Below are 13,594 nucleotides of genomic sequence, written 5' to 3'. Positions count from 1 at the left end.
AGAGAGAGAGAGAGAGAGAGAGAGAGAGAGAGAGAGTAGCATTTTCCTTCCCAGTCATGCAAGGGAGTGTGAGGGATTCCCCTCCACAGCCCCCAGCAGCAGTGTCACCAGCTACCATTAGGGCTGTTAATGGAGCCCAGGTGCACTCTCCCCGCCGCTTGCCCGAAGCGCTCGAGGATGGGATGGAGTTCTTGTAGGAGAGGCCTGCTGCTGCTTTCACTGGGACGGTACAGCAGGAGTACACAGTCTCTGCCAGACACTCAACTCTCCTTCTTCATCCTGGGCTCAACCCTCACTGTTAATGAGTTGCCTGGCCCCAGGCATAGAGCTGTGGCGGCAGCATGGACTGAGACACTGAGGGGGCAGCGTAGCTGCTGGTGAGTGCACCCACTCCCCCACTCAGTCTGCAAACACTTAGTGAGAGCCTACTGTGTGTGAGGCTTGAGGCTGTGCAGTGCAACCCTCTAGGGGTGCACGTGACCCCTGCTGGTAGAGAGGTCAGAGCCAGTAGAGAGGAGGCTGTGCTACTTCCTGTGGACCCCAAACCCAGGGGTGCTCCCCTGCTTCAGAATGGTGGCTAAGAGCAATTTCTGGGCATACTATTTTAATTTCCATGTCCATCTGCATTGGAGATATAGCACATAGTAAAGAATACAGACTCTGTTTCACACAGGGATTCAAGTCCCGGTTCTGCTGTCTCCTGATGAGGAGGGTGATCTGCGGAGTGGTTAGGTTGGAGGGGTGTAGGATCCATGAAGAGAGGACTCTCTTTCAGGGTTGAAAATAGTGCCAAAGTCCTAGCAGATGGTCCAGAAGTAACTACTGAGTGAATCAACCCAGAGGGTGCCCAGGGCTCCCTGAATTCAATGCTCTTAAACTCTAAGCAGAGGGAGGGACAGCAGCTGCCTGGCCTCTGCTTACATTTCTCACCTTAGGGCAGACTTTCAGCGGGGAGCCTCCTCCTTCTTGGGTGGGTGTGGCTGATACAGATGTCATAGGAATAGCTCATGTCCTAGTCACTTTCTCACCTGATATCCAACACTCACGTCTTAAAGGAAGAGAGCTTTATTTGGCTCATAATTTCAAAGTGTTCAGTCCATGGCTGGTTCCAAGGCGGAGACATCATGGCAGAAGGGCCTAGTAGAGGAAAGCTGCTCACCCCTCAGCAGCCAGGAAGCAGAGGGAGAAGGGAGGAGCTGAGGATAAGTAAAACCCTTTCAGGCTACACCCCAGTGAGCACCTCTGCTGCCAGGCCCAACCTCTGAGCATGGGAGACTTTAGGGGACATTAGAACCATGCCTCGTTCCCTTGAGTCCCACTCCAAGGCTCCTGTGCAGTGGGGAGGCTGGACAAGAGCTGGGTCGGAGGCTTCCGGGGACAGGACAGGTCCTGCATGCCCTGTGCCGTGAGGTCTCGCGTCACAGCTCCAGCCTCCTTACCTCTGCTCCCCCCTGCTCTGCTTCATAGATCTGATCGCTCTGCTCTGTCTCCCACAGGTGGTTATCTCAGGAAGCAGGAGCTCACTCCCTATAAAACCCCTGGCTCTCCACCAGCTCACAGGAGAGAGGGCCTCATTACTCTCAACTCTGTATTTGTTTACTCTGGGAGGCAAAGTTTTTAATAACACTTAGGAATTGGGACAAATTTTTCCTGCAGGTCAGGTCCTGCTGACCAGCACAGCGTTTTCTCTGATTCATCAAACCCTGCACTTTGAAGCAGCCCAGTGCAGTTTCATGCTGTCCTTTTCTCAGAAGAGCTCATGGTGCGCAGCCGTGCGGGCTCCAGCTCTACCCGCTCCTCCTCTAGTGTTCAGTGCAGATGGGCCCTGAGTAGGGGACATGCACCCAGGATGTCCCGGCCAACCATGTCCACAGCAGCTCCTCCCTCCCTGGCCTCTGGATGGAGCACTTAAGAAGAGAACCTGTTCTCTGCTTGTGCCCTGAAGGGCCCCCGAGATACCGTGGCTTACAAGATGACCCATTCTGTGTAGCCCAAGGAAGACAAAACTCTGTCCATTTACCTACATCCTATTGTCGGCTGTGAAATGCATCCTTATTTGAGGGTCTGTCCTGGTTACTTTTCTCTTCTTACTGAGACAAAATACCTGACATCCAAAATTAAGGAAGGAGAAGTTTATTTAGCTCACAATTTATGGAGGTTTCAGTCCATATTCGGCTGGCTCCAAGGCAGAGGGGCACATGGCAGAGTGCAGCAGTTCATAGCGGTGGAAAACAGCAAAAGCAACAAGAGCAAAAAGGGAGGAGGTGTGGCAAGCATCCTCTTTCCCTCCCTTACATTGTATGCAACGTACTTGCCCCAGGGTGGACCATAAATCAACTATAAATCAATTATAAATCTAGAAGCCCACCCCATGACTGCATGAGGCTTTAGGGGGACACGCAGACAGAAACCATAACAGGGTTGTTATAATGTGAAAAAAACTCACCTCATAGAGCTGGTGACAGAGGAGCCCGTGCTCTGTGCTGCCAGCCGAAGTCCGTGGAAGAGGGCCAGTCAGCAGTCTCCGTGGTGATTCTGACCCCGGAAGAAACGCAGGGACCGCCCTGCCTGCTTGCTGTGTACCCTCCCCAGTCATTCCATCCTCCATTTCTGGTCAGCCTATTTCCCCGGATGTATGAATTTTTAAATTTAAAGGCCCAGTATATTATAGATGTAGCTCTCTCCCCCTTCCTTGCATTTGGGGGTACATCTCTCATACGGCATATATTTGTATTCATCATGAAAACCACAACTTTGGAAACTTCCTGGGGAGCATCTTAGAACGTAAATCACCCTGAAGAGCCTCTCTCCCTGTGTGTCTCCCAACTGAGACAGCTGCAGTTTCCCCTCACCCCAAATATTGCCTCCCCTGGCTCTCAGCCCCCGATTCCTGACACCCCGCTGCTGCTTCTCACTCTTCCTGTCTCTGGCTGCATTGTGTCCACCAAAGTTAGCAACCCTCAGGCTTCCCACGGTCTCCACGGCGACTGCCAGGCTCTGTGTCAGGGCCTCAGTCAGCCAGGGACAGCAGGTAAGTTCGTGAGCACCGCACGTTCCAATCAAACTTTATGTATGTGCCTCAAAATTAGAATTTTCACGTGTCACGTGACATTATTTAATTTTGTTTCAACCTTTGGAAAAGTGAGAAACTGTCTCAGCCTGGGCTGCACCAACTAGGGGGAGCTGAGCTTGGCTCAGGCCTCGGTTTGCTGATCTTCGCCATGGGTGAGTTCAGCCTCCAGATGCTGTTGGTGTTTTCTCTGCCTCAGCCTTGTCCTGAATCCTCCTGGCAACAGAGACAGGGAGGTGAGAGTGCAGGTAGGGATCTCTCTGTCCTCGCCACAGCCTCTATTCAACCAGGAGTGAAGGTTCCCACTCGTCCTGCCCAGAGCACACCCTCCGCTGTAAGCCTGGACTTCCACACGGGCAGGTGGGCAGCAGGCTGGGATGGAAGAGAGAAGGCTTTGTGGACCCAGCACCTGCCTGTTTATTTTATTCTTCTCATCGTCTTCAAGATCAGGTGGGGAAACTGAGCTCGGTGAGGATATGGGTGAGACTGAGAGAGGAGGGCTGGTCACAAAATTGGGGGTGGTCACAAAATCCACACCTGCCTCTGCAGGGGCTCCGAGGCCATTACAGCTGCTCTGGTTCCCAGGCAAGCAAAGTGGGTGCAGGCATTAGCAGGATCTGTCAGCGTACACTGCCACAGGCAGCAGCGGTGAGAGCTAGGGTCCTGCCCTATCTCTCTGTAGGAGTCTATGTGCCCCAGGCAGGCTTCTTGCTTTCTCTGGGTTTGGGTGGATGGCGTAGGGCTGAGTGTCCACCCCTCAGACAAAGAGGAGAGACTCTCCACCACTCTGTGACCTGGGGACTACAAACTGGGAACTTCCAAAGAACCCAAGATTTCCTCACAGGGAACATTGGAGTGTGCTCGCTAGGGCACAAGAAAACGGCCCATGGCCTGGTGCCTTGACCTCCTCCTCAGCCACAGCCAGGCTCCCAGCTCCACCAAGACCACTGGTCACTGCTCATCAAGTTAAAAGAAGGATGCTTGGACAGCTTGAAAATGGACACAGATTTTATTAAACTCATCTACAAAGGGGCTGGCAGGGTATCACACTCATGTACATGTAAACACACACTCATACACATGCACATACTCAGGGATGCTGGTACCAATATACTCATGGGTGGTAATTAGCTAAATTAGTTAAGAGTCTACAAGGCAGGGACTTTCCAGCTGTTTGGTCTCAGAATAGCTTTATGTTTTAAAAATCATTGCAAAGAGCTCCTGTGGACAAGGGCTCTATCTGTCAATATTGTCATGCAAGATGTTGACGCTGGGAAAACCAAAAGCATGGAGAACCCAAGCGCACAATTCAGCAGCTCTCAGAGCCATGGTGGCAGCACCTAAATCTTGCAGCCTGTGGAAAAGTCACAGCCACACTCATGACAGAATGAAGGTGACAATGGCAAGGAGCCTCCCTGTTATCATGCACACAGGAGTGTCCTGAGATCCCAGCATCTGGTCCCTGAGGTGGCTGGTGACACTGGGCAGCAGAAGGTGATGTTAGGGGTGGAAGTCAACTGCGTCCCTATGGGGTAAGATTCACTTTTGTTGCCAGAACAAGAATCCTTCAGTGAACACGCAGTCTCCATGTCCACCCAGCACTGAGCAGCAGCCGGCTGAGACTAAAGTCTGTCCCAGGCTCTGTCCTGGGCAAGTAGATTACCTTGGGAGATCTGGGAGCAATACCAGTCCTCCACAGAGAGACTCCGTCTTGAGTTTCTCATTTCCAAGTCTTTGTTGAATTTCCTGACACAAGGCTCCTTCTCTGGAGACAGGGCCCTCTGGCTTCTTGGTTCTTTTTCTGGGCCATGCCCACGGCATAAGCTCCATGTCACCCCCTTCTCCTGGGTCCTTCCCTGTGGTTCTAAAGAGATTTGAGTGGAAGTAAAAAAAGACACAGTGAAAAGATCATCATAATCCTAATTGCTCTTCAGGTAGTGCAGAGAGGGAGCAGAATAAGGAGAGGCGTATTGTGATTTACTTCCTGCTGCATGGTCCCGCAGGCCCCTCTGGAGCCGGTGTCCAGGAGCTGTGCTGTTCAGCCTGGCAGGCAGAGCCATCAGGACCCCAAAACCCAGACAGTACCAGACACAGCCACAGAACAAAGGCCACGTCCACATGTGGGTCATTCTACCACAGGCCTCCCCTGACAGGGCAAGGACAGCTCCCAAGTCTTCCTTCGCTAAGAGCTGTGCCTCCATTCACTTGTACCTCTCTTCAGATCTGTTTGCTGAATAGGGCTGCCACAGCCACCTTCACATCTGTGAGGCTGAGCACCTTGTGCAATGCAGAGCAAGAGCCAGGAACCTGCAGCTGCAGCTCCACTCAGACTATGGACCCGGGGCGGTTTGCAAGTGACCATGTCCACAGGGACAGCAAGTCCTGGGAAGCTCGCCACTGCAGTCTACTGAGCCTTCAGACTCTGCACCTGAGCTCCGAAGGCGTGTTTGGTGGGCCACAGTGGCACAGGCGCAAGCTTGACTCTGGCTCCTGGAGCTACTTGCCCAGAGGTTAAAACCATAAGACCAGCTGTCCTCTGTGTGTTCTTCAAGGAAGACTCAATAACAGGCAATTCGGTCTGATCCTGTGTTTCTGATGGACAGCTGAGGATGGCATGACCAAGCAGCAGGCAAGGCTGATTTGCCCTCAGAGCTGACTCCCAGAACCTGGCTTTAAATGGCTCCTACAAAACGACACCACATCGAGGAAACGGGGAATGGAGGGTTACCCGGGCCTGTGCAGGTGGATGGTTGGACGAATCTGAGAAAGAACACGCCTTTTCTGTGGTCCTGCCTCTCCCATCTCAGGTCCAGCACAGTGCCAGGATAACACAGTCATTGGTGAGCAGGAGCGGGCTGAGTGAGCAGCAGCTTTGTCACTGCTGGCTCGCTGCGTCTACGTGGCCGCACCAGGGGCCGAGGTGCAGTGTTACTTTTGGGTGTGTCGGGGGTGCGGCTGGGTGAGAGCAGTGATCCAACTCTCAGGGCTTCAGCTCTGTTGTCCTCCTCACGGGTGACAGCCTGGCCCCACTTCCTACTGGCCTTCTGCTCCCTGGACTTCAGCATGGCTGCCTCTGAGGCACTCCTCCTCCATCTCCTTCTCCTCCATCTCCTCCTCCTCCATCTCTTCCTCTTCCCATCTCCTCCTCCTCCATCTCCTCCTCCTCTCATCTCATCGTCCTCCCATTTCCTCCTTCTTCCACTTCCTCATCCTCCCATCTCCTCCTCCTCCCTTCATCTCCTTCTCATCCTCCCATCTCCTCCTCCTCCCTTCATCTCCTTCTCATCCTCCCATCTCCTCCTCCTCCCTCCACCTTCTCATCCTTCCACCTCCACCTGCTTCCATCTCCTTTTCCTACAATCTCCTCCTCCTTCCATCTCTTCCTCCTCCTTCTATCTCCTACTTGCACATCTGTCTTCTCCTTCCATATCCTCCTCTTTCCATCTCTTTCTTTCCCACCTCCTCCTTTTTCCATCTCCTACTACTCTCATGTCCTCCTCCTCCCATCTCAGCCTCCTCCCATTTCCTCTTCCTATGTTCTCCTTCCACTCTTCCTCCTCCTTGAACTCATCCTCTTTCTACTTCCTCCTTCATCCATTTCCTCCTCCTCCCATCTCTTCTTCCTCATATCTCCTCCCTTTTCTTCTTCGTTCCAATTCCTCCTCCTCCTCCCATCTTCTCCTCTTCTCTTCTCTTCCTCTCTTTCCATTTCCTCCTAGCTCCTCCTTCATTTCCTCTTTTTTGCATCCCGCCCCCCTTTCTGGGACTACGTTCCCTAGCATCCCTGCCTTCCCCAGTATCCCTGGACTACATTCTCAGCATCCCTGGACTATATTCCCCAGCATTACCTGGACCACATTCCCAGCATCCCTGGACTACATTCCCCAGCATCCTTGGACAGGGTTGCCTAGCATTCCTTGCAGCCAAGGGGAGCCTCTCAATTATATTGTGGTCAATAGGTGTGGAAAGTGAGACTTGTCCATGTTTTGGCCTTATCCTTGGCTAAAAAGCCACCCTCACATGTATTGAAGTTCTCTCACTTCCCTTATCTGCCAGCTGGATTCAGGAGATCCAAGAAGCTCTAGCGACTTCCTGGAGTGGAGCTGGTCCCCTGCCCTGGACTCTGCTGAGTGAACCATCAGGCTTTCTCATGTTGGTCATGGTTCAGGTTCCAGAAGCCTTTGCCCAACTAGCTAGGACTCTGCATAAACAGAACCTCAGAGGTGTGTGTGTTGAGTAAAACTGTCTGGTCTGCTTCTTTTGTGACTAGAAACTCTAATTTCTCACCCACTGAGTTATTAATTGGCTCACTTCACACTTACAGTGTCTATGGGCTATCTACTGTTAGGTATATTACTGTCACCTCGTGAATTCAAATGTCTTGGGTTTATGATCTCACAATTTTGTGGGCATGCAGTGTGGACCTGGTTGGGGGCTTGGCTTAGGTTCTCATTTGAGCCTGGTGGGGAGGCCCACTCTCAAGATCACAGGGCTCCTGGTGGTGTTCAGTTTGTGAGGCTCCAGGCCTGGCCTTTGAATGCTTGATGGCTGCTGGCAGACGCTGCCCTTGCTCCTGGGGCTGATCATGGGTCCCTGCTGCTGGCGCTCCCCGATGTGCCATTTTTCTGCCCCAAATGGGCAAGACGGAGAGACTCCCCCCAAGTGGTTACTTATCCACTTGTCTTTGCTACGGTCCGCTGGTCAGACAGTCACAGGCCTACCTGCGCGCCACGCTCTGGGCTGTGCTTTCTCCTCCAAGCTGGCATGGGCTGCTGTGGACTCTCCCAGCACCTCCCTAGTCACCAGCTGCATGGGGGACACTCAGTGCCAAGTGTGTGTAGCACGTGTAAGTGGGTGGCTGTGGGCACCCGGGCGATGATGTGTAACATCATGTGTGTAACAAGCACCCTGATGGTGCAGGGTGTGCTTCACCTTCCGCTTGCGCGAGCTCTTTCCTCCTTGCCAGTCCAAGCCCGTCACCTTGGGGTCCAGCAGCCTGAGACCACTTGGCAGCTGCCGTATCCCGCCAGGCCCAGGTGCAGTCAGTAATTGTCATTGAGCCGAGTGTAATGAATTAGATGACTCTTGACTGCATTTAATTTATCAAAATTATATCACAGAACTGGGGCATGATGAAGGACTGCCGTCAGAAAGGAGTGGGTGCTAACACGCCCTCGGGCACCCAAGGAAGAAGGGCTGGAAGACAGAACCGGGCTCAGCTGGGCTCACTTGGTGCCAGGTACCGCTCCTCGTTTCCCAGTGTGCAGGCATGTAAATGTCTTTTTTTGTTTGTTTGTTTTGTTTTTCTTCCGGTCACTTGCCAGGCAGGCGCTATGCTGCGGAGCTAAATCCCCAGCCCCAAGCCATGTACATGTAAATGTCGGACGTGCTCTGGGAGCTCATGTGTTCCTCTTTCACAGGACGAAGCTAAGGTTCAGGGAGGTTAAGTAACTCACTCAAGGTCACACAGCACTAAGGGGCAGAGGCAGGGAGGAGACCTGGCTGGGTCTGACTCAGGGTGAGCTGTTGGCCAGTCTACTTGGACAGCCCTGCTTCTTGTGGGATGTCCTGAGGCAGAGATGGCGGTCAATGTGAGGTCTCCCAGGCTCACCCAGAGCTACTGACAGATCCCGGTCTGTTTAGAAGGTGCTGAACTGACTCAGTTGTGTCCCGAGCACTTTCACTTCCTTTACCCCATGCCTTGGCGCCAGCATTGGTCCAGCCTGCTGCACTTTGAACGGGACACTGGCATCTCAGGCGTGAAAGCTCAAAGTGACCCCTGCTTCAGGGTTCAGTCGCACTGCACACTTGGCGAAGGCCCCGCGGGTGACCTGCTCACCTCCCTGCATTCCATCATGCCTCTCGCTCTTTCTGACCGAAAGGGAGTTTCCTCTTTCCCCAAGATGCTTCATGCTTTCCCTGCCTCCCCCATGCGGGCTCTCCCCTCCCCTGTCCTCAGCCCCTGGTGCAGATGTTTCCTGTCCCAGGCCTGCTCACTGCGGATGCTTCTTGTGGAAACAGACGTGTGCCTCACCTGGCTTGCATTTCTGTGCTCTTGTGGGACGGCACCTCAATCTTCCTCCCAGTACCTGTGTCCTCAGGCCACATGGAGTGGTGGGAGCACGCTAACACGCCAGTTTCTGTCACAGAGAGCCCATTCGGAGTCGACTGTGTGTGACTCGAGCCTGGCCACCAGGCGCAGCCCTGGGGTTTTCCTGCAGCTATTGAGGACAAAGCTTTCTTCCCCTGGAGTGCTGAGGCTGTGGAGCTTTGGGGACCTTCTTCAGAAATGCAGTCCTGGCAGAGTCGGCAACAGCAGAGGGGTGGGGGACAGGCCGAACCCTGGGCTACTATCTGTTGCTCATCAAAAACATGATTTGTCTTTCTTCGGGGACTTAAAGGCCACTTGTGCTGTGAAGCCTGGTGCTTCACTTGGGTCTACAGAGCTGAATAGGTGACTAAAAGTTGAGCAAAGCTTGACCTTCACCATGTCTTTAGTACTGTGAATCTTGGTCACATCTCTCCTTGGCCCTGTGCAGGGGTGTGCTGATCCTCTGGACGTGTGTCTAGGAGCTGCCTGGACAGGGCTGATTGGCCCTGTTTCCAGATTCTCATCCCCTTCAAGACAGAGGACACTGAGATAACAGTTTTCCTGGGACATTCAGCTGTGCCCAGAAGTCTCCACCACTTTCCTGAACCTTCGACCATCTGGACCCCTGGCAGGGTGGATCCCCTATGACTGAGGCCCCCACAGACAGAGACGTCCATTCTAGGGGAAGGAGAGCACCCCTCAGCTGTGAGGATGCCAGAGCTGTGACACCAGGACTGAGACAATGGTCAGCCGGACCCCACCCACCAGCGATCCAGGAAAGCTGGCCTCTGCGTCTGTGGGGGCTGTCTGCGCCCCTGCATCAGAGCACACACTTGCCCGTCATAACGCTAAGCTCAGAGGCATCCTCTCCACATTTTGTTTGGATATGTGATCTCTGCCCTCGAGCTGAGCATGTCAGGAGCAAGCACAGGTCTCCCCAGCGCAAGCCCTGCTCGCTTTGCTTGGACAGGCACTGCTTTGAGAATGACCCTTGCAGTCTCCTTACTGACTCCTTTACCTACAGCTGGACCACACTGCTGCTCCAGGGTGCAGTCTCGGCACCTGGACCCCTCTATAAATGATGTGCCCGTCACACCAGAAGCTCTGTCTTCATCTAGATTTTACATCCGAGTGAGCTACATCTTACTGTTATTCCTTCAGTAGTGCTGCCTGAGTGCCTGCTGGGTCCTAAAGGCTGAAGACTCAGCAGGGAACAAGCAGGTAGGAGGAGCTCCTGCTTGAAAGAATACAAGTTCCAGTGGAGGAGAGAGACAGCAAAGGAGAGACGGGGAGAGAACAGCGGTGAGCTCTGAGGGGAGACGTTCGAGGGATTCTGCATGATCCACTGGGAGGGGGGCCCTGAGCCAAACCCGGATGGCTCTGAGGAGTGGGACTGTGAGGCTCTGCAGGGCAGGGCAGGCAGGATAGGTGTCTACAGTGAGGGGCATGTGGTGGTCATGACTCCTAGAGGAGCTCCCCAGTACCTTAGCAATGACATGTATGAGAGCCCTGAGTGGTGTGTTCCAGAGCTCTCTCTCTTTCCATCTCTCTCCTCATACTTTAATTTCTCTGTGTTTGGTGTGGATGCTTTCTATCACCTGCTTTGTGAGTTTAAGGACTATTCTGCTGAGCCTGATTTGCTACTAAATCCATCCATTGAATTCTTCACTTCAGAACTGTGTTTTCAAGCTCTAGAATTTCTTAGTTGTTCTTATAAATTGTTCCTTTATCTCCAGCCTCTAGCTATTGCAGATCTCTTGCCTCAGAATCCCTGGGGTTCTGGGGTGCCCTGGTCCCTTCATTAAAATCTCCCCAAAGTACCAGCTGAGTGAGCCCCTGCTTCTGCCAAGATTCCCAAACCCAGCCTGGCCTGGATCCTGTTATGGAACAAAGTTCACTTCATTCCAAACGAGCAGCTCCTGACCTGGGCTCATCTCAAGGCGTCCTCCACAGGTCCTGGGGGTTTGCTCCCAAGGCTGGCACCTGCATGGTACCTCTGACACTGCATCTCCAGGGACCCTGCTCTTCTGTGAGGGCAGACCTGGTGGGTATGGGTGGGTAGGAGGGGACGGAGGTCTCCTTGTGGCCAAGGGCAATGCTCCTGCCCACAGGAGTGGATGGCAGGGTCCTGGATGAAGGCCTGGGGAGCGACTTCCTGGCCAGTCTGGGCTGAGAATGAAGCTTGGCCAGCAGATCTGTTCTGGCGGGCGCCTGCTCTGTACCGCGGTAGCCTGTGTCTCCTCTCCCCGCCTCTGGGGGGCGCCTGCTCTGTGCCGCGGTAGCCTGTCTCCTCTCTCCGCCTCTGTCTCAGACAGCCTGCCAGGTGTGGTCAGGCATGGGGGTGAGTAGGGGGGTCACACGGTGCAGGGTTGGAATTTCCTGGGAGACCCGGGGAGCTGCCCCTCTGGTGGCCGCGTCCCACTTGGTGCAGATCAGCCCTCCAGGATCCCCAGACAGACGTGGGCAGAGAGGCCATGGCTCTGAGCCTCACTGGGCTGAGCCATGCTCTTTGGTTCAGAAGAACTTCAGTCCGAGCAGTTTCTTTAGGAAATGGGAGCTGTGGTGTGGGCTTCTAAGAGCTGCTGTGAAGAAGTCGAGTGACCAAAACCTGTGGGAAACACCAGGCCAACTCAAGAGGCTGCGAGGCCAGTACCACGTCTGGGAAGCTCAGGGGCCGGCGCTGGGGAGGGGCTCATCAGGCAGCGCTTTCTGAAGCTTGTTCACAAGCATTGTTCAAAGAGAAAATTCACATTTTCTCTTGTAGTGTCCTTGCTTGGTGGCTGGCAGCAGTGTGGGCCAATTGGCCACTCAGCCACCTCTCGGAGCCTTGTGGGTTACCACGGTGCTGGCCACGTGATCGGACCTTGAGGAGGCAGGGGCCATCTGAAGGTGAGCCTCGGAACTGCAGGGTCCCGCGGGGTGGTCCAGCAGCCACACATGTTTACTTAGATTAGCCAGGCACCATCGTGGCCACACTGGGTCCCGGAGCCTGGCCACACTGCTCGTGGCTGCCACACAGGACGGCTCAGGTACAGGACAACCCCATCATCATGATGGTTCTGTGAGGGAGCCTGCTGTCTACGGCCTGCAGCGCCAGTTACCTGCGTCTGGCCTGCGACTCCTGGCTTCACTGGCAAAAAGCTCAGTTCCACAGAGCGGCTGCTGGTGGGAGCTCCAGCACTCAGGGCGTGGCCAGGGCCCAGTGCCTGTTCCTGCCTCCTGAGTCCTTAGTATCGGACGGGAGCAGAGGCTGACTCCACCTGGGTACTGGGAGCGCGGGGTGCCCTCCTCACACAGGACATGGCGGGCTGCATCCTTGGGCTCTTCTGTGAATCCTGGAGATGTCAGGGGTGACTCGGGGGTCCCTGGCTTTGAGCCCCATAAGTCTCATGGCCTGGTTCCTCCCGAGCTGGTTGTCCTGCTCTTGTTCTCATCACTGGGGCTCAGAGCTGACACCCACAACTTAACGGAAGCAAGGTTTGTTCTGGCTCATGTCTCGGGAGTGTCAGTCCATGTTCAGCTGGCAGATGACAGGAAGGGTCTGGTGGCAGAACATGGGAGGAGGGAGGTCCAGGGAGGGAGACAAGCCTTCTGGGTCATGCACACCCCAGGGACGCCCTTCCCAGCAGGCCCCATTAACCCTAGTGCCCCATGATGTGGCACCTTTTAAAGGCTGCTTCTGAGTACAGGAGGCCTTGGGATGTCCAGACACAAGCTCGGCTTGGCTCTGTCCTGGCAGTGACATAGTCTTAGAGTTGAGTCCACCTGGCCACCCCTGGCTGTGAGGCAGACCACCCCTCACCTTCTTACTGTCGTGGAGAAGCATCCAGTGATGGAGACCACTGTGAAGCAGCCCTGAGCAGGACTTAAATTAACCAAGTGGCTTTTTATGTTTACTTGTGAATCTGTCCAAAGCCGAGGCCACTTGTCTGGAAGTGGGCAATGGATTCATAGTAATCCCTACTAGAACCTGCAGTGGTGGATGAAGCCAGAAAACCTCAAAGGATAAGACAAGATCACAGCCAAGGACACCTGAATCTGATCTCAACTAGATAAAGACCAGGCTCAGGCATCTCACTCCTGGGTGGATTAATTTAATGCCTTACTTGGAGAAGTCCTTGAGTGATTCTCCCTTCTTGAGTGTTCCCCTTCCTTCTTCTGATAACCAAATAAATACAGGTCACCCAGAGAAGGTCTTGGTCTTAGCCCTGAGAGAATCTCGAATTCTGTGAGAGAGCTTTGATCCTCCTGGAGCCCTGAAGTCATTCCATTTGCCTCTTTTTATTTAGACTTTGCCATACACTCATTCTGGAGATTTCAGACCTGATCAGCCTGTGATAACTAAGGGATATTATTCACCGGACTACCCAGCAGCAGCCACCCCCTCAGGGCAGTGTCACCACCTGCTGACAAGACTTTAGCCCACACTTGGC

The sequence above is a fragment of the Chinchilla lanigera genome, unplaced genomic scaffold, assembly GCF_000276665.1.
Source record: "Chinchilla lanigera isolate Chin_1 unplaced genomic scaffold, ChiLan1.0 scaffold00004, whole genome shotgun sequence".
NCBI lineage: Eukaryota > Metazoa > Chordata > Mammalia > Rodentia > Chinchillidae > Chinchilla > Chinchilla lanigera.
Note: the sequence above shows the minus strand (reverse complement) of the source record.